At 44.6% G+C, this 22,070-nt stretch overlaps 1 protein-coding gene and 1 pseudogene across 5 annotated transcripts in view; one reads left to right on the forward strand and one right to left on the reverse strand.

Annotated features, from left to right (window-relative positions):
* Elmo1 (engulfment and cell motility 1) overlaps positions 1 to 22,070 on the forward strand; it is a 535,377-nt gene that overhangs the window by 435,190 nt on the left and 78,117 nt on the right. The gene's annotated exons all lie outside the window — the stretch shown is intronic.
* Positions 13,790 to 14,855, reverse strand: LOC121443934 (annotated as a pseudogene).

Raw genomic sequence — 22,070 nt, forward strand, 5'->3', positions numbered from 1 at the left:
GTGCTTGTGACTATGTCAGGTGGCCCTGCCGTCAGCCCCTTCTTCTCCACCACAGACTTTAACTCTCATTCTTCCTAAGCAGCTTCTTGATCATTTGAAAATGGTGGAATCACAAATATTATCATGTTCATAAAGTATTATGTGCAATATTACTTTCTTCCCTAAGAGGGAACCTTGTGCTGGCTCCACACAGAGCCAAGAAGAAGCCCTTGAGGACCCAGAAGAGGACAAGATGAGTGACACTAGGCACACTAGCGATTAATGCCTGCAGGTATAAAAATAAGTTCTTAAATTGTAGAGGAAAATGAGTGCATGATATTCTGAAAACCGAAGTATTATCCGTGTTTATTGAATAAGACGTGGTTGAGCTATTTAACTGAAGCTCATGTACTTCAGTTATTCAAGATGGTAAGCAAATATTCTAGTTATTTGCTCTAAGTTTTATATAGAGTAATTGCACTTTAGTCGTGTTCTGGGACCTAGGGTAGAAATAGAATTCTAAATCCATTCAAATTGGTAAAAATCAATGAATGAAAATTGGTTATACAGCAATTAAGCAATAGTCTGCTTAGCATGAAGATCAAGGTACAGATGGGAAGAGGACACCCATTAGCCTTGTGCTACACCCAGTACCGTAGCTAAGGCAGAACCTATGAGAAGGGATGGGGAAGGAAGACTGAGTTTATTCAACACCTTCTGTATTTACAAATAGAAGAGAGGTTTGGTGAAAACCTCAGAACCTCTCATGACAAAGAATGCACATGATGGAATAACTGGCTTAGTTTCTGCTGTGAAAATAGAATTCCACAGTCTGGGTAGTTTATAAGAACCATAAATGTATTTCTCAAAGTTCTAGAGGCTACAAAGTTCAACAGCAAGTCTGGTGTCTCCTCAAGACTTAGCTTTCCTTGTCCAATATGATGCCTCTTGCTATATACAGCCTCACATGGCATAAGGGATGGCAGGGCCAGTGGACTAGGGCACACTTCTGACTCCTTCTTGTAAATGCAAATGTCCCTATAATCACAGTGAGACTAAAGGCTCCCTTAATACTATGGGAATTAAGTTCTCACATAGGAATTTGGACAAACATAAATATTCAAAGCCTAGCAATAACTTTGGTAACTTTCTTCCATCTTTGTATGCTTAGGTTCCTCTAGGCACTGCAGGTGGTTATAGTGACCCTCTGATACAGATGAAGAAGCCAGAGCTCAAATACAGTGAGGGAAAGTGGTGCCCAGGGGCACCTGAGTTGGAAATCCATGCTCCACAGGTCACATCTGTCTGGGTCCCGCTGCACTGGGCTCCTGGCAGCTTGCTGCTACTCTGAAGGCAAGGTAATTGGTCATGATGGTTCTGCTGCAGGAACACTCAGGAGGCTCTTGTTTTTTATCCAGTATCTACTGTGGGCCAGGTACTATCTGAGCAGGTTTCTCATTAGTCATCTTTAACCCTAATTTAATCATCCTGAACTAAGCCGATTAGTGGCCTCCTGTAATGACCACCTTTTGTCCTTTTGGCCCCGATGTCTTCTTGTCTCCTTCCTAAGATCACTGTAATGGCTGCTGGTTTTCCTGAATTCTGCCTTCCTTTTGTCACGAAGTGATCTGTGGGCCTGGAGAGTTTTTCCACAAAAGCAAAAACATTTCCTGACTGGAGAATTATATCTCTTAATTAGCGTGCAAAGCCTCATGTGATCTCAAGTTCCTATTCCTCTGGGCTGAAGCAATAGTGAACCCATCATCGAAGTGAGGGCTTCCCTCAGTTGGATGAAATCATGTCATTTGTCTCAACCTGCTTCCTGTAAATGTAAAATCTACAGTCCTCAAAGTGGCAGCAGGCTGGCACGGGGCCCAGTGCACTGGTACCCAGATACCACCTGTGGATCCTGAATTTCCTTCTCAGGTGCTCCTAGGGGGTGCTGTCCCTCATTATCCTTCAGGTGAGTGAGAGGACCTCACCTACCGTCCACATGCTGTGTTGTAAGCTTCCTCAGAGGCCAGCAGCTTCCCCCACCTGTCTCCTGAGACAAAGAACACAGCTTTGCGTCTTTCCACATGTCAAGGGTTGTCACTTGTAATTATGTCACAATTCTATTTTAAGCTTTGTTGGCATGCTCCAGGAAAATCATTTTGTTTTCTCCAGATAAAGTTGAGACGCTCTTAGAAGTCACATGCTACTCTTTGCGGTATAAGAGGATTTTCCTTCTAGCTGTCGCAGAGAGGAGGGGGCTCCATGGTGAGTCAGACTTGGTGGCCTCTGCAGCAATTTGTTCAGTGTCCAGCAGGTCATGAGCCACTGTGTAGACTCTGACTTAACAAGTGGATGCTTTGAGATACTGTACCTTCACAACGGAAGAAAACAGCTTCATGTAGCTGTCGTTGCGATGGTGACTAGTCATTGGTTTGTGATGTCAATTGCGCATTGATGCTGACTTACCTTTGTGCCCAAGTTGTTGCTTTCTGGAACCAGTCATGGTGATGATTTACTGACATGATTGTGTCCCAAGACAGCTGGGCTAGGGTGAACAGGGAAGCTTAGCAAAAAGAATTCAACTCCTGCGCCGTGTGGTCTTAGAAAGGTTGGCTTATCCTGATGAGTTTTGAAAGGGCTATCTATGAAAAGAGAGGCATGAGACCCTTCTTAGAGTCTCACAGAAACCAGGAGGATCTTTTGGGAGAGTGGGTAGTTTCTTCTAAATGGAAAGTTCTAGTAATCCAGAGGAAGCTCATTTTTGATAATTTACCCAGAAGTGGTCACTAGACTGACGCCAAGAGCAAATGAATTCTTCTGGATGTTAAGACTGCTGGGAAGGTTTTGGCTTTGGCTTTGGGTTTTGATCAGTGTGGAGCCAGTTATCACGGCATCCATCTTCAAGGTGAACTGGAAAGTGAGTCATTCATTTAACAGCTCTTAACCTGTTAAAGGAAAAACATTGCATAAGGCCACTGTGATGTGCTAAGTTTCAGAAGTTGAATGGATATGACTTACGTATGTTGGAGGATGTCTCAGAAGTTCTGATCATAATGTTCTTTCCTCCCCAATCCCCTTTTCTCAGCGTGTTGTAGCTTGGTATAGTGCAGAATCTTGTCTGGAAAATGTTGGTTAGGAATTCTAACATAACTGCTCTCAGCTCTGACACCTGTGCTAATACAAACGTAGAAGCTATGCTCAGGATGGGTGGGGGTGTCTAGTGAGAGAACCCTTGCCTGGAGTATGCAAGGCCGTGAATCCAATCCGCAGCACTGCTCTCCAGCACACACTCAGCAAAAGAAAAAGGGGGATTTTTTTCCCCTTCTGACCACTTACTATATTTTAATGTACCTCTCTGCCCTTGTGCATTTATAATTTTCTACCATATTATTATGTGCATATGATAAAGAAACCCACGTTATGGGATTCCACAGTGCCTAGTACAGACCTTGGCATGAGCTGGAAACTCGCATGGTGTCTAGCTATTCAGATGCATCACCTGTCAGTGAGCTTCTTGTATTTCATTTCCCATTATTATTGGTATTATTAACTCAGTGTTTATTCAGCACTGTTGTGCTAGTTATTTTGAATTATTAGTTCATCCACAAAAATGCGTTGAAGTAGGTATTCCTTCTCCTAGCTTTCTAAGGAAACAGAGACATTATCAAACTAAAATAATAGCTTGCTAAGTATCAAAACCAGTATTCCAAACTGGCATTGATTCACCCAGCTTTCCATCCAATCAAGAAATTATGCTCCTCCAAATAAAGGATCCCTAAGTGTGTCTTCAGAGGAACTCAAAGGTTCTCCACTCTTCGTAAGTCTTATTGTAGTCAACACTCTAAGCCATACGCCAATCACTTCTCCCAGGTGGTCTGGCTGTGGACCGCTTTCCGGGGCCTCCTTGTCTAAGGTTGTTTCACCAGATCTAACGACTGTGACTCTGAACCCTTGTTAAGCTTGGGTTAATTGCCAATTTAGGCAGTGTTCTTGTTTAGAAAGTCCCTCCAGGGAGCACAGCCTCCAAACTGGGAGATGATTTTCTGTTTGCTCTCGATTTGCCCAGCTGCTGATGGGGTTACAAGGATGCCAACAACACATGCCACTCCAGATTCTTCTCATTTACAGAGGCTTGATGGTCCACACTTGTGATTCTGTCTGTAACCATCCTAGAATCAAGAAGTGAAGCCAGCTAGTGTTATTGGGCACACGTCAGCTCAAAGGATAAGGTGAAGACATTTACTATTTCGATTCTTGTTCCTAGTTTGTACCTGGTTGAAAACGTAGCATAGTGGCAAGTGAAACATGAATTTTGAGCTATTGCTAAGTCAGATACCACGGGCCAGCCATTTGGTTCTCCAGGCTCCAGGTCTCAGAAACAGCAAAGTTAGAAGAATGAATTCTTGCTACCCTGTCTTTCTTGGGTGTGTTCTGAGAGTGGAGAGATCTCCTGTGAAGGGTGGAGTCCCTGCATTCTAAATACACACGGGGCTCTCTGCATGATGGTATAGGGCTGCCAAGATGTTTCACTTACCACCTCACCCCAAAATATCCAGAAAATGGAGCTTTTCACTGTGAGTGAAATCCAAACCAGTATAGAAGTTGGAATAGGGGCCGCTCCGTAGATGTTATCAACAGGCGAAACAGCTTTCAGGAATTCCTACCTGAGGAGTGTCAAAATATACACTTATCTTCCTAAGAAGATGATTTGTGGCTTTCCTATATTTCATGACATAGATAAATAATTGCATGTTTGCATCCCTAAAATGTCTGTGATGTTTTGACTCAGAATTTTTATAAGTAACGTCACTGAACTAAACAATTAAGCCCTGTCCTAGCTTGCTGCTGTATGATAAACATCATGACTGAAAGCAGCTGAAGGAGGAAAGGATTTATTTTTCGTTACATCTTAGAGCCCACCATGAAGGGAAGACAGGTCAGGAACTGAAGCAGAGACCATGAATAAGAACATATTCCTGGCTTCCTCTCCATGGCTTACTCAACCTGCTTTCTTATGTGGACTAGGATCACCTGCTCAGCTATGGCACCACCCACAATAGGTTGAGCCCTCTGACATCAATTATTAATCAAAAATATGCCCCATCTGATACATTTGACCACAGGCCAGTCTGATGGAAGCATTTTTTTTTCCCATAAAGGTTCTCTCTTCCCAAACGATTCTTGTTTGTGTCAAGGAGACAAACTGATCAGCACAGGAATCCTCTCTCTCATGGAACTTGCCACTCCTGACTGCAGACATAAAATGTGGCACTGGCCTATTCAAGAACAGTGCCTGAAATGAAGTAACTGCGGGAGAGTCCGTTCATCTTAGTCCTGCAGCTCATTAGTCAAAAGCTGACCAACATTCTTGGTCTGCTTTTTGTTGCTATAACAGAACACCTAACACTTGGCAAGAAAGAATTTGGGACCATCACACTCCTAGAGGCTGGGAAGCCCAAAGCAGATGCCACATTATCTTATAACATGGTAGGAATCAGAAAACAAGATAGGTCATTACAACCTACTTTCAAAGTAGCTACTGCAGGACTTGAAGTGAGACCACATACACAGAAGGGTTTAATCCCTGGAAACCTAACTACCCCTCAAGGCACTCCCAACTACTAAAATCATTTGATTTTCAGCACAAGTTTTAGAGGGAACAAACAATATTCAACACAGAACAATGGTCGTGGATTGTGACGTCTTTAAATAATTGGTTTGAATGCAAAGTATATAAGAATATACTTTCAGTCACAAGGTTGTTGTTTGTTTGTTTAGTGGGGCCAAGGCATTTCTTAGGTTTCCTAATTATTGTTTATAAATTCTATCAAACTTTGCTTAAAATGGCATGTGTTATTTCCAGTTTAGGAGATTTGCTTTCTCTTTTTCCTTCCTTCCTTCTCTCTCTCTTCCTCCCTCCCTCCTTCCCTCCCTCTTCCCCCTCCCTCCCTCCCTCCCTCCCTTCCTTTCTTTCATGAAATCCAATGTTTAGAACATTTCCAGCACAATCTAGATACTGAATCTTCTAATTGTCTGTGACTGACCCACCTATTGCTGGTTCAGTCATGGTTTTGGTTTGGTTTCTGCAGCTTGTTTCCCTCTCGCCTTTGACAGCATGCAAGCTCATCCAAGTAAGAGCTTTTCCCTTTCATATTCATATTTCCTCGTTGTATATAACATGTAATCAAAGTTACATAATTACAACAACAAGTGTAACTGTCAGAATCCCGTTTGACAACAGACACTCCTAAGAATCACATCACAGCTGGCGGGAGCAGAAGTGTGGGACACTCCCGAAGCTTGACGTTCACTTGGAGTGTCAGCTTGGGCATCAGGCGACACATTTCACAGAAAGAACTGTGTCTGTTTCTTACTCAAGCAAGCCAGCTAAATTACGAGAATCCCTGCTGCATTCTTGAATGTGGTGATAGGCACCCATTATTTGTGTCCCTCAAGAAAGTATTTCCCAACCTGGATTCCATGGAACCCTAAGAGTGCCTCAGAGAACAACAGGTATGCATCTAATCAGCTCCCGCAGGAGAGAGAAACACCGTGATCGGTAGGAGCTGTGTTTAGCTGCAGAAAGGATACTTAGACGATGAGTGTTTTAAACAATGCACACAGCGTGTATTGGAGAGGAAATCTTGGACCCCTTAGCAGCCTGGCACAAAATTGCCGCTGTTAGGACACCTGGTAGCAGTTTTAAATATGTCTATAAAGACACACAGTTTAAATTGTCTGCTTGGCACCCGGTTTCATTCCATTGTTTCTGAGTTGGCACTTGGGGTGGTTTTCTAGGACTGCTGTGACGGAGTACCGGGGGGGGGGGGGGAGGATGGGGAGGAGGGAGGTGGCTTAAAATAACAGGTGGCTTACCATGTATCACTGCACGGTCTGGAAGCTAGAAGTATAAAGTCACAGAGCCTGCAAAAAGCCCAGGGCCTCTGCACCCTACCAGGGTCTTTCCTGGCATCCTGGGAACTTTCGATGAAAGTTAGCAGCCTTTGGCAGTCCTTGATCTTGAGGGTGCTGGGGCCAAGGATCAGAACTGCATTAAAAACCCAAAACTTTAACACCTTGTATGAGTAGAGTAATATTCTGCAAAAGAGACATAGGACTCCTAGACCCCAGCACCTTGAATATGACACTGTTTTTAAAATAGTCAGGAGACTACATCTGCAGTGACCAGTTCTGCTCCCTGGCCTCAGAACTTTCAAGTCCTCAAGACTTCTACTGAATGATGCTAACATTTGTAATGCCAGAGTCTGGGAAGAACCTTAATACATTCCCTGGAGGATCCCGCAGCTGATCATGAAGCCCAGAAAAAGAAACTTTAGTGAGAAGAAGAAACATCCTGTTGTTTGCTTTTTGCTCAGTCCTATGCTAAACACACACAGCCTGCAATTCATTGTTAATCTTTCATTCACCAAAATCACAACAGGTGTAATTGTCATGTCGTGCGCTTCCATTTACAACTAACAGAAAATATGTGGTCTGTAACTAGAAAAAAATACACATTTGCTAATTAAGCAGAAGCCAAAAATAGGATGGACTTGGGTGTTAATACAATCCTGGGTAGACTTCAGCACTGCTGTGATTCAGGGCCTGCAGCTAGCAGTGTGCTTCCCTTGCTGCAGATTTATCACCCCGCTGCTAGGAAGCAGTGGTAGCAGTGTGGGGCACTTCCATACCACCCCTTCCCCACCCGATGGGCTACTGCAGGATCCAGAAGGAGCAAGAACTTTCATGGCATCACCCAGTCAACCCTCACGTTTTCTTCACCTAGATTTGTGCACACTCACTTACACATCAAACACAAATACCATCAAAGGAAAAGGAACCGGCAAATCAGTTCAGTCTACATCTAGATGGCAGATGGGGGTTGAAGGGTTGGCACCACTCTGACTCCAGGACTTAAGTGTTCTCCAAGAAAGGAAGAGGGCCAGTCACCAACAGCAGCAGCAGTGCTCAGCATACAGATGAAATCCACGAGATTCCGGGAACCAGCCACATCTTTGCAAAAGCATGCCACTGCTAAGTGTCCTCTGACCTTCACAGAGATGGCTTTTGACTTTATTTTCTTCTGTGTGTCTCCACCTTATCCTGTACTAGAATGACCAGTCACTTCAAATGACTGGGGCAGTAGTTTCACAGTGACAGCTTATTAGAGCCTTGATCATCCAAACCCTTGGTTGTGTTTCCCAACAAGATCGCAGTGTGAAATGCAGAATCACTGGGGGATGAGAAAGAATTAGGAGATGCCCCTGCCTGGAGGATCTCCCTAGCATAGACATTTCCCAGAGAACCATGGGACCATTTGCTCAGGACATCAGATAGGCTGGCACTCCAGGAGAGGTGGCATGAAAAAAGAGGGGCTCTCCTTCTTGGGTTGTTTGGATCTGAGAGGAGTAACTGCAACTCCTGAGGCAGGATATGCAGCAGCTGAGTGCTGTGTAAGGTCCTCCAGAGCAAGGCTGGGCTCCTCAGAATGGAGCCTGTGCAGTAGCACAGCCTGGCTTTTGGCTCCAAGAAGAGTTAAACTTTTTCCAGATGCTTCCTTTAGAATTGCTTTGGCCCTTGGCTATCTGAGGCATTTTCTAGTAACCACTAGAGGAGAATTGCAAAACCCACAAGGTTTTCAAGGATGTTCCCTTTTATGGGTTTCTACTCTCTTAAGAAGAGGAAGGAAGGAAGGAAGGAAGGAAGGAAGGAAGGAAGGAAGGAAGGAAGGGTCAACCATAGGAAAGAAGGAAGAAAGGAAGGAGGGAAGGATCAATCTTGCCTATTATTAGCCCTCAAACTAATTGCTTTTTTCAATCTCCAGTCATCAAAGGTTCATGTTTTCATTTCCATTTCAATCATTTCAGTTATTTACATCTTAAGCAGAAAGAAACCTAATTTTATCACCTTCCTAAGGGCCAGAAATAAACAGCTCTGAGCCCTCCCAGGCATGACTAACAGTTCCCACTTGCCTTGGAAGGCCAGATACGGTTTCAGATGAGTACAAGAGAGTGAAATCAAGGGTGGACACTATTAACTCTAATGTCCTTCCTGACGTGCAGGGCTTCTGAATCCAAGACGAAGGTTTTCATTCTTCCAAAGCCCCTCCCCAGTCACTCGTGAGCCCCTTCAGAAAGTGCTCCCAGCCTCATCCCAGCCTAGTTCTTGGCTTGCCCAGAAGGAAGCCTGCTGTTTTGGACTCCCCTTTGGCCTTGACCTTCTTGGGCTCCTTGGCCTGTTTGCCCAATTTCTCTGAAACCTTGCTCATCCAGCCTACTGCAGTGTTCTGCATGGCTTCAGGGACTGACCTAACTGAGGTGATGAGGGGATGAAGAAAGGATAGAGACACATACAGAAAAGCTGGGGCTCAGTGAATAGTGCTTCTTCTGATTGAGGGCACCAACATCAGCAGCAGCGTAGAACCTTAGTGTGTTTATTGTGTACATCTGAATTGAGGAGAGGTGGATTTATTATATACAGCTGAACAAGGAGGCTGGTTTAGCTAATCTCTGTAGGATGTCTCTCTGTAAGGGAACAGTCTTAGGCTACAGTCTTCCTGGAAGAGGAGGAAGCTGAGGTTGATAGTTTCTACATACACTGTTAACATATGTACTCAGATCACAGTAAGGCTTCATGAGTTCTCTGGACCACTCGCATGGGTCTGAGGCATTGGGGTCCTGGACACGGCTATGCTCAAACACACACCCACTCAGGACTTCATCAGGTTCTGCACATTCTAGACTTGGGCTTGTGCTCAGCCATACATTTCCAGATTTTAGTACAATCTCCAATTATGCTAAACTTCATTTTCAGAAGGTTCTTTTCAATTTTCAACCCACCCAAAGCCACTGGGATCCTGCCAGCACAACTACCATCCAATTCATGTCAAACCTTTCCACCGCCAAGCCCTATCTTTAAAGAAAAAGGGGAGCCGGGCGGTGGTGGCGCACGCCTTTAATCCCAGCACTCGGGAGGCAGAGGCAGGCGGATCTCTGTGAGTTCGAGACCAGCCTGGTCTACAAGAGCTAGTTCCAGGACAGGCTCCAAAACCACAGAGAAACCCTGTCTCGAAAAACCAAAAAAAAAAAAAAAAAAAAAAAAAAAAAGGGGAAACATAGTAAATATCAGAGATCAAAGCATCAAAAGTGAGGTGTTGCCATTCTGATGGAAGGGACAAAGAAGTCCTGCCCCTTGGTCCTCTGCGGTCTCAGCTCACATCACCTCTTTGGAATCCTTCTGACTCTTTCTAATGCCGTGACAAGGCACAGACTTGAAATCCTGTGGATGCCCCCGTAGGACTAGAATGCCCAGCTGCTCCTGTGTTCTGTTCTCTGATGCCTGCCGCTCTGCTGAAGACCCCAAGCCTCTGGGTTTTGCCACATGTCCAGAAGAGCCTGTTCCCACAGAGCCTTCTTCCCCTTTGCCAGAGACTCTTGTCTTTATCTCTCTTCTCTGGCCCTGCACACATGTTCACCAGAGGCTTCTCATTAGATCACCCCCAACACAAAGGGCTTTTATACCGCACCTGTAAAATAATTCTCATGTAATTGAGATTTTGTAGCTCATTTCTCACTAGGAGGCTTGGCAGAGACCCCCACACTCAATCACTAAGAGAAGAGGGTAGACCTAGAGCCTCCACAAAGCTTCACTGAGGAAATATCACATCTTTCTAGGAGAAAGTGGCCTGTCCTTCCTACCCATACATGGGCCAAAGGCTTTGTTGTCTGTAATGAGTATTAATTATCAATTTGACATTAAAAATCCCCATGGAGACAAAACTTCTAGATGTGTCTGTAAAGAACTTTCTAAATTGAGCTAACTGAGATGGGGAGGTCTTCCTAAGTGTGAGTGTTGCCATTTTATGAGCTAGAATGCTGGAATGGAACTAACTACTCCCAATGACCATTTTGCTTCCTACTGCAGGTGCAGTGTGACTATCTCAGGCTCCCTCTCCCACGATTTCTCCTTAAGACGCATTCTCCCCACAGACTGAGGGCAAAATAACTTTTCTTTCATTGAGTTGTTTCTGTCAAGCCAGGCAGGGGTGGCACACATTTTTATTTTAATCCCAGCACTTGGGAGGCAGAGGCAGGCAGATCTCTGTGAGTTCAAGGCTAGTCTGGTCTACAAGAGCTAATTCCAGGACAGGCTCCAAAGCTACAGAGAAGCCCTGTCTCAAAAGAGCCAAAAAAGAAAAAAAAAAGGGGGGGGGGGCTTTTGTCTCTGTTTTGTTTCAGGGTTGAGAAAAGTAGCTAATGATAATAGGGTGTCTTTTGGAAGGTTCTTGTCACACTGTAGAAAGTTGTGAAACCAAAGATGAAAGTGTGAGCTGACTGGTAATTTCTCTGTTTGGGAGGCAGAGGCAGGCAGATCAGGAGGTCAAGGTCATCTGTTGTTATGTAATAAATTTGAAGTCTACCTTAGCTACGCATAGCCCTGTCTCACAAAACAACCAAATAAAACAGGAAGGAAGGGAAAGAAAGTCTCTGGAATTGTTAATTGTCATATTTAAGTCTTCAAGGTAGTTACTATGGAGAACAGTTGTTCCGGGTTCTTAGCCTGTTGTTCAAAGTGGGAGACACAGAAGCAGGGAAGTAAAGCAGCAAGAAGTTTTACTAGGAGTGAAGAGAAAGCACAAGTTTTGCCAGGTGAGGCAGCAGACAACGTGAGTGAAAGGACACACAAAGGTCCCAGTTATTGTCTGAGGGTCTCCTTTTATGGGGTTCAAGAGAAGGGGAACTGGTTGCTGACTGGCTCTTCGGTTGACAGGTTTGGGTTATATAACCTGTCCTCTACTGCAGTGTCCTTTCCCATGATGCATCTGATTTAATCAAATGTATAACCAATTATGCATAGGCATAAGATTGTAGATGAGATTCTACCTAAAAATTCACTCAGGACATGTACTCTAGAACAGTCCTGACTTGATCAGCCTATCTCCCTTGGTGTCAGGATGTGTTCCAGAACATTTCTGAGTAGAAATAGAGCTTTAAAAAAGGGAGAAGTAACTTAATCCCATTGTTTAAAGCTGGGATATATGCAGCCTATTGCAGGTCCTAGGATTTCAGGTGTTGTTAGGAAAGCTGTGTGTTACTACTCAAGCCAAAGGAAGCCTTATGCTGCTTGTGTTGTAAGCAGGGTTGGAATACAGTCTTTCCTAGTCTGAACCCTGAAGTCCTGTAGTCTTCACTGGTAGGGATCGGTGAATAATAGATCTTTTCTATCTTCGTATGTTCTGGTGCTGCTTTGAGGAAGGAGTTAACTGAGAAAAAGGATACTTTTTCTCAAATACTGTAGTACCAGTGTCTGCAAAGAATGGGGTAGAACTGATTCTTTGGGACAATTGAGCCTTGAGAGGAGCAGCAGCCTGGGGAGGCTTTTTTCTAACTACAGCTTCAGATGCTGAAGCAGGCATTTCTCTCTTGTTCATTGTCACAGATGAGTGGATCAGGTATTTCCCATTCGTCTGCTGCATCGACAACCTTCTGTAAACCCTTTTCTGTGCTAGGCACTGAGCACAAGCTCTTGGTGTTAAATGGAACACTGAGGGTGTTTCTAGCCTGACACACGAGGCTGAAGATTTCCAAGGGTCCCTCCCCTCAGAGACACCCAAGAGACCATAAGATGTAAGAGCAGAGAAGGTTGCTTGGCTCTCTGTGCCTCTTCTCACATGGTTCTCAATCTGCCCTCTCCACCTCACAGAAACAGCCTTGGGGTTGGGGTGATGGCTCAGTTCACAAAGTGCCTGTTCTGTAAGCTTGAGGGCTTGAGTTCAGATCCTCAGAAACCACAGAAAAAGCTAGCCTTAGTAGTGTATGCATTTAGCCCCAGAGATGGGTGGGGAAAACAGGCAGAGCCCTGAAATTCTTCGTTCAGCTCTTCTAGCTGAATGGTTGAGCCTCAGGTTCAGTGAGAGACTGTTTCAAAAACCAAAGGCGTAGTTGGAGGCTGCTTGTTCATTCCCCAGCTGCCCAGACCCAAAATAATCACACTGAAACTATATTAATTGCAACACTGCTTGGTCAATGACTCTAGCGTATCCCTAACTAGCTCTTACATCTTAAATTAACCCAATTCTATTAAATTGTGTAACGCCATGTGGTTGTGGCATACTGGTAAGGTTCTGTCTAGCATCCGGCATCTGTCTCCTGCTGCGGCTACATGGCTTCTCTTTGACTCTGCCTACTCTCCTCCTCTATCTACTTGAAATTTCCACCTTGCCCTATTCTGTGCTCCAATAGGCCCAAAGCAGCTTCTTTATTAACCAAAGGTATTCACAGCATACAGAGGAGAATGTCACATCACAAAAGTGAAGGGCAATCTTTGAAAGACATCTAATATCAACTTCTGGTCTTGAAACCCACATAGACACATGCGTACATGCACTAGCAAGTACATGCAACACATGCAGTGCACCTCACAAAGAAACGTAGCCATGCTTCACCTGACTCTTCCCTGATGTCTACCACCACCTCTGTTAGAGGAAACAATATTTAACTTTGAATTAGTGACTTTTGTATCCCTGATGTTTGTGCATTTCAAGATTCCCTACTAAAGGCAAATACATTTCAATCCTTTCACACTTTTTGTGCTCCATCTATGAAACCAGAAGCGATGAAGGGTTCTTAGCACATGCTCCCTCTTGCCAATTGAATTCCAATTCTGGGTTAATTTTAATTTGTATCCCAGTTAATCAAAGAACAGAACAAGGGTGGAAAAATAGGGAAGTAAGGAAAACTAATACTAGATTCTACACTATCTAAACCTAATCCCTTCGCTGATCAAGTGCAATGGGAAAGCCAGATTCTTTTTTTTTTCCAAGCCAAACTGTATCCAGCTTTATTAAAGACACTTTCCATAAACAATCATGGTTTTCCAGGCAGAACATGGGCAGACAATCAGTAACAGTATACAAGAACTTCCAAACTCCCTTCTTGTATGACTACCAAAATCAGAAAGCCACTATAAAACCTGGTGAGTCTTCATTGGATGCTCTGCAAAGGGGGAGGAGTTTAGAGTGAGGGCTGACATTTCACATCGAGGATGTTGTTTCACAACTCTTCACAAGCCGACCCTGACTTTCAGGAAATGAAATGAAAATGGCAGAATTATCAATCTGCAGATCCATAATCTTCTATAAAAGGAACCGCTGCGCTTTTGAGGACACTCAATGATATCACTGCAAAGTCCGGATTGCCCAACAGACTGGCAAAACCAATTTTGGGGATCAGGTTCCAACAGGTCTCTGGTCTTAAGGGAGTTAAGTCTATGTTGATGGTACAGGGGGAGGAGGATATAAAAATGAACTGAGTTTTCCCACACATGTCAACATGTCCCCAGGACGCCTCTCCTGGGAGCCAAGAGGAGTCTTTCAAAATTATCAGGGAAAGATGTTTTCCATCATGAACCATCATTCATCCAGCTTGGGAGACACTGCTAGTGACACATGTTCCTCCCCACCCAAAACAATGAAGTGTTCTGTGTGCTAACAACATAGCTTTAAAAAAAAAAAGTAAAACAAAATTCTGCATTTTTATAAAACTTGATAAAAAATAGTATTTCAAACTGTACAGTCACCAGAAGTACACAGTTATCAAAAACGCACACATTTCACTTGGCGTCTCCAGCACCTTCAGCTTTTTGTGCCTGGTCTGTTTTGGCGTCTCCATTCTCTGCAGGATTATTGGCATGCTTACCAGCATCGGCCTTCCCCTTCTTCCCCTTGGGTACCTTCTCTCCCTTCTTTGCGGGCCCTTTTTAGGCTTGGGCTCTGGCTTTGGAGGAGCAGGTTTAGCAGACAACCTTGCCGATCTTCTCTGTGGCTCGTCCTTCACCTTGGCTTTATCTCCTTTAGTATCCCCTTCAGCCTTTCTTTTGGGCATGGCGGCGGGGGGGGGGGGGGGGGGGGGGGGACGGATACGTCGGCGCGGGGCTGCAGCGGTGCGCGGCTCGGGTCCGTCCTGGGGTCGTTCTCGCTGCTTCTTCACACTGCTCCGAAAGCCAGATTCTTAAATCCATTCTCACCACTTTCAAAGAACAACAGAGACAAAGTGAGCCTGACCCAATGGAGCTCAGTTGGTGATTCTTCACAGGTCTGGTAGTTCCCTACACGTCCTCATCATGAACAGTTTCTTTTTTACATAGGAAAAAAAGGGCTCCGACTATTTTCTTTTTTCTTTTTCTGTTTCCCTCACTGGAAAACATGAAAATTGCATACCTGACCTGGTTGATTTGATAAACTTGCTCATTGAGGGGGAAGAATCCAGTTAAGATTATTTTTTTTTTTAAAAATCAGTGAGGTGTTTCTAAATGCAGAACATTAAAAAATGCTTTGCCTGAGCCTGCTCTGTGGAGGGCTTTCTCCTGTCTTCTGGGATATGTCAGTGCCTTCTCTATGGGCTGTGAGGAGCAATGCCCTGGAGCACAGGAGCAAGCACAGCACAGCATGTGACTGGGAGACTTCCTGCTAAATGCAGCTCAGCGAATTATGGGCATAGATGATTTTAATGACAGCCTAAGTGAAATAAACCTTCAAAGGTTGGGAAATCTCAGCTTTCACTTGGGGGAAATTACATGAAGCCAGACACCGTACTCTTTTCATCTTAAAATGACAACTCCTAAAATATGACAATATATGCATGTGGGATAAAATTCACCAAATCTGTAATTCTAAAATAAATATAGATTTTGAATTATTCTCACATTGGTCCGTTACTGATTTTATTAACATAACTGCCTTGAGCCTCAAAGAGCTACCTTAGAGTTTCTAGACATACCCAGTGGGCATTGCTATTCTCCAGTCAATGGTAGGTGGCCCTGGGGCTGGACAATTCTGAACAGTAAGTTAGTTCAGTTGTACTATATGTAAAGAGAACTTAGGACTGCTCAGCAGTGGCTGCTTCCCACATCTTTTTTGCTGTGGGATGTTCAGATCTCCTCACAGCAGGGATGCTACCTAAATGAGCAATATAATAACATGATTTGGGGCCTTGTGGGGATGCATTATTTCATTAGGCCACTTGTATCTCTTAGAGCAGCAAACTGTTCATTTTCTCAATCACTCCCAAAGGGTGTACAAGGCTGATGAACCTCCTTATTTACACTTTGGACACAAATCATTGGCCAGAAAAGCTCTGACCCAAATCCAGAGAACTAACCCAGGAGCTTCATTGCTAACTGTATGAAAACTAACCTGTGAAAATCATCACAACTGATCTGAGCATCACACACTTTAATATTTCATGTTCCTGTACATGTTGCCAGCAGTGTTTATATTATTCTTGTATAACGACTCTCAAAACTTAAAAAAATAATCACCTGTTGCTTGAACAGTAATTGTTCATTTATTCAACAAGTGTTTTGGTGTTGTCATTTTTTGTTTTTTTTTTGTTTTTTTTTTAATTTTTTTTTCAACAAGTGTTTTGGGAGATGAACATCCTGCAATGGGTCATGCTGAACATGAAGAGGTAGGACCTTTATGGTGCTTAGAGGATTTTCCATATATTGCTGAGAGTCCTGGTATAGTTGTCCATTAGTAAGTTAATAGGATCATTTTAATTCTACCATAGAGTTTATGCTCAGTGCCTTGACATGCATTCATCTGCTCAGACCCAGGAAAGCAGAAGGAGTGGCTCCAGGAGTAGCTCCGGGTACCTAGGAAGAGGTGGCAACACCACACCATCCCTTTCATTCACACAGGAAGGGGTATGAAGCCAGGCCCTAACCCTTCATGGATGAGCGGTACAGGACTAGTGGTGTGACCAGCCACAAGATTCTGGGAATGGACAGGAGTCCTCACCCTAGTCTCCAGTTTCCTAGCGAAACAGTGGCAAAGCTTTAATACCTCCTGTCTCTCCTCTGGGCTCCCTGTCTGCTCCTAGCACACCTTGAGTGAAACTCTTAACTTTTATGTTTTTTTCAAATACCCCACTTGGATACATAAAGCCTTTCACTCAGTGGCTGGCTGAAGCAAGTGTTTGTAGATGTCAGCTGTCCATGGCTGACATGCTTATGCTGTTCTCGGTTGCCCCATTCTGATTCAGCTCGATCATCCCTGTGTGTGCATAAGTGTGTGTATGCTTTGAAGCATTCAGAAAAGTTCCTTTTCACACTCCATCTGGAAGAGAAAGGTTCCTTCTTTCCCTGCGGCCTCTCTGATTTCCTGAGGCATTTCCAAGCAGTCTCCATAGGTGGAATCCCTAGCTTCATTTCAAACTATCGTTAATATTTCCAGTCTGGACTGTGATGTGTGAAGGCTAGACAGAAGATTGCCTGCCCGGGCTGCTTGGGTGTGACTGTTAGTCACCCTGCAACAGTAGGTCAACAGGACTGGGTATAGATGTCAACTTTCACTGTTGGTGGCAGAATGTTGTTGCCTCTGGCTTCTCTTGTCAGTGCTTCCTGGATGGCTGGTAAGAGAAGATGGCATATTATATCATCCTTATCAGATGCTAGCTTTTCAGCCATCCAATGCCATCCTCACATTGCTGATGTTACTGTAATTGCCTTCTACACCTGACGGTTCCTGTTGACTTAAAGTCTTATTGATTGAGTATGGGAAGGACAAGCCTTGCTGTCAGAGCCCTGCCCTGTCTGCAGGCAAGGAGTTGGGAAGAAATTCAGAAGGTCGTGCACTGATGCTGTTCTGGGGTAGCAGTAAAGTTGTTATAGGCAGCCAGCACCTAGTTAATAGGTGTGGGTGGTATATCCAAGTATTCTGTGGCCCAACACATCTGACATATACATGTGAATCAAGATTCCTGAACTTGGCAGTTTGTGACTCTCCAGTGTTCCCTTAACATCCTCTCTTGCTCACTAAGCCTCCTGAGCTCCTCTTGAGTGGAGCTACACCAGCATTAAAGAGCTCCAGTTCCTACTCTGCCGCTCACTTGCCACTTTGCCCTCAGTTTCCCCGAATCTGTGGTGGAGGAGTAGTGACAGTGACTAGCGTTTTAAGATGGTTGGGTGAACTGAGCTCTAGAAACTTGAGAAGCATTGTTAGAACACAGTGTGTGTTGTCAGTAGCAGCATCCTGCTGGCTTGTGTTAAACTCTAGGGCTGCTCATCTTTTTAAATGATGCTAGGTATCTGTCCTCAGCTCCTGTACAATCTAGACTTTTCAGGGGTGATTGATGTTATGTTATGAAAGTTATGGGATTTTATTCTTCCTTTAGCACATATGAAATGAAGGCATAATTTATTGTAAAAATAAGAAGCATACACTAAATGATGAGACTCCATTGCATTGTGAATTACTGCACTAATTTCATTATAAATACAGAAATAGAAATTAGAAGAGAAAATAGGAAATTTAGCCTTATTCTTGAGAGCCACAAGGGCAGGCCTTGTTTGTTGGCGGTGAGTGGGTGGGATGGTAGCCCTGGTGTCAGGCCATGGAGAGCTGTCATGAAGGTGTCCTGGAACATCCAGAAAGCAACACATAACTGCCACCCTGCTCTGTAGAGAAGGGGAAAGACTCAGCAACCAAAAGCTCAGGTACAGTCTAAGGAAGTTCTATAGGTAAGAATGGTAAAACCTGGGACTCTGACCACAGTGTTGAATGCTTGCCTTCCCTGTGGTGCGAACATCTATGTAAAAGGCTGCTCAACCCTAATGCTAACCCTGACACTCACTGTACATACACAAGTGTGCTCTGTAGAGAAATGGCAGTCCAGAAAGGCCGGGCCCCAGTCCTGTCACCTTTTGTGACCTTGTATGAGTCAAACAGAATCAGTCCCATTCTTCGTGTCATTTGTCCTGAGCACAGGGGCTTGTATAGAGAAGGGAACGGACTCTGCGTCCAGAAGTTGGAGTTCTTCCCTCCCTCCCTCCCTCCACCTCTTTTCCTTGGGCATCTGGGATCTCTCTTATGTAACATACTCAGGAAAAGGAGGACAGGAAGGTAAAAATATTACCCCACAGTCGGGTTTTGGAAAGGGAAGACTGAAGATGAAGGGGACCCAAGAAGAAGTTGAAAGGAATAGGTCAGGCCTATAGTGGAGATGGGTTCCCCTGGTGTTCGTCTGTGCTGGGACTTCCTGGTCACTGCTGGGGTTGCACTCAGATGAAGAGCCTTAGGAAGGGTCTGAAGGGGAGACACCTCTATCACCATGGCTCAGTGTTTCATTTTCCAGAGACTGTCATTAAATAATACATTTGGTTGCATCCTAGCAGCCTTCACAGATGGTTGTTAGAAGAAAATTACCAGTAGGTGATTTGTCTGATGTAATCACCAGGCTAGTTCTGAGTTCTTAATGCCATTCGGACCTTTTGCTTAAAAAAAAAAAAATGCTGGTTAGAAAATTCATTTTCTAGCCTATCTTTAGCAATCACCTGGAAGGGTCAGAGCAAAAAAGAAAGAAAGAAAGAAAGAAAGAAAGAAAGAAAGAAAGAAAGGAAGGATCAAACTGTGAGCTTTCAAGTCCAGCACTGGGTCCCTGAAGGATTCAAATGATGAGGTGGGGGTAACCTTGGAACCAAATGTGAGGGATGGAAAGATGAGCTGGGAGCCACCGCTCATGAGGAAGAGAGCCTTTGCTGCAAGTTTCTGCCATTTCATGCTGAGAATAGCCTCCTTTCATAAATTAAAGTTTTATCTTTTGTGCAGCAGCTAGCCTCGGGGGCGGGGACAGGCGGAGGGCTGGTGGATCTGAGGCTGAGCTATGTATAGATTGCAGGGCTTTGGTTTCCCAGACTCTGGAAACCTTCAAGCACTCCGAGAGTCACGAAGAAATGATCGCTCTGTTTGTTCCTTGAAGTATAAAAATGGTTTTATTTTTAGACATGACTGTGTTTGTATAATCCACTGACAGTTGTCTTCAGAGGCAGCCAAGGGAGGGAGACTCGTGCAGCCAGGGGTGAGCATAGGCAGGGACTTCCTAGGACGTCAAGGTTCTCAGCCTCATCACCCTTGACATGGGGGGTTGACACTCCGGGGTGGGGGGCTGCTTGTGCATCTTGTGATGTAAAACAGCATTTCTTACCTCTGCCAGCTAGATTCTAATAGCACCCCACTTTCAGCTAGGAGGACCACATACTTTCAAGTGTCCCCTGGGGGCAGAATCGTCCCTAGGTGAAACACCTGTCCTAAATTCAAAGTCATTTGGTCTCTGATGTCCTACCCTCGACACAGCACAGTGGACCTTTTCTGCAGTTCCTGCCTTGCTTTCCTTCTGGTGCCAGCTGTGCCTTCATGCTCTGGTGTCTCCCTTGTCCTCTTTTTCTTCCAGTCCCCTGTGCCCCCTCCCTCGGGGGTACTGTTCCCTGTCTTCTGCTGGCCTCCAGCACAGGGAAAGAATTCTCCCTTCCTTCCACCCCCATGCAAGCGTTGTGTGCACTGATCTGTCAGGAAGTGTTTGCATTGTATTTACTAACTGTATTCCCGTTAAATGAAAGTTGGCCAAATGTGCTGCTTCAGCTGTAGCAACACATTTCCACTCAGTGTGTTCTGCTGGCTTTGTTTATGTGTGTATTCAAAGATGGGGCCCAGAGGCTACGTTCATCTTCAGGCCGCTGTTGTTCTAGTCTGTGGTTTGTTATTCTTGTTCATTTATTCTTTGACAATTTCATATATGGATGTAATGCATTCTGGTCACGGTCACCCCCACGTACACATGGGCACACATACCTTCTCTTCTTTTCTCTCCCACTCCCCTTTCAACAGGTCCCTGCCAGTTTTGTGCCCTTTAGTTTTGTTTTTGTTTGTGTGGTCCACCAGGATTAATCAGGCCGTTTGAGTGGGCATGGGTATAGAGCCATCCGTCCACATCTGACCACAGGTCTGCTGTTTCAGATACTCCCCTTCCCAGCATTTGGACTCCTAGGAGAACAGAGAGACATGGCTTGCTGGTAGGAGTACCCTTGTCACATAGTGTACCTAGTGGACAGCTCCCAGACTATGGCTATGCAAGTCTACCCCCACTTCCCGTCAATATTTCTACAAAGAAGAGAGACTATTTTCCTAGGAAAATAAGCCATAATGTCAAGGCCAGGACTGGGATCTAAATTTAGAATTTGGAAGTAGAATCTGCCTGGAACCAGAAATATTCAGCAGAGCAATATCCTAACGCACAGCTCCAGGGATGACAGCATAACTCCTTGCTGAGAGCCACTGAGTGTTCCTCCTTGCCTGGGTGGTGAGGCCTGGGCCTGATTCATAGGCTTGTTGTCTGCCTCCCTTGAGGACCTGTTCCTCACAGACAGATGTGGGGGGCAACCACTTCGATTTCCAGACTTACCAGGCTCTTTCTCACCTTTAGCTAGAGAGTCCCACACTTCCCTTCTGTGTGGCAAATTCCTACTTACTCTTAGCCTGATTTACACATCTTTTTTGGGTGCTGCCTCTGGGCCCAGTGCTGATGTTATACTGCTGTGACTCATGACATGCTGGAACTGCTTGTTGCTGCTCTTCTAGGAACTTCTCATCTGGGCACAGAGTAGCTGTTCTCTGCCTAGAGAACTGGACTGGGGCATGATCCCAGAGTCACAGAAGTAACTCACATTTGCTATTTAGAAAAGACTTTCCCTGATTCTCAGAGACCTCTGTCCAGTCCCAAGTCCCTATGAGGCTCTCTGCTACTGGTCCCAGCCTCCAAGGGTTGTTTGTCACCATTGCCAGCTGTGCGAGTTTCCCAGTGATCTTGGCATCTTGGAACTGTTTTCTCTCAGCTTGAGCTGTAGTTCCTCTCATCCTTTACTCTCTTCCATGAAAATGGAACATTGGCAAACATGATACTCCCACAGGACATGGGCCCATTTTCCGAAAGAATTTCACTCATTGCTAAATTAACAGACTCATTAGTTCTATAAGGGCATCTTCTATCCTAGGAATTTGAATCTCATTGAATTAATGTATATCTTTTCATTCTTTATTTAATGGGCTCTAGGAGATGTAGAAACATTACAATTCCACCATGAAGAGCTCACAGTGCAATGGAAACTTCTAATACTCATACTTCATCTGACATTGCTTGTGCACAAATCATGTGCTAGGGAACCCTGTGCTGGGAACTGATTACTGCTGAAGGAGATGACGCACTGAAGGAGTGAAAGGGGAGACTCTGTACTGGGACAGGACATATGTGGATGACAAAAAACAA

Source organism: Microtus oregoni, unplaced genomic scaffold (genome assembly GCF_018167655.1).
Source record: "Microtus oregoni isolate MIOR12 unplaced genomic scaffold, Mior012 000115F_ref0000277, whole genome shotgun sequence".
Lineage (NCBI taxonomy): Eukaryota > Metazoa > Chordata > Mammalia > Rodentia > Cricetidae > Microtus > Microtus oregoni.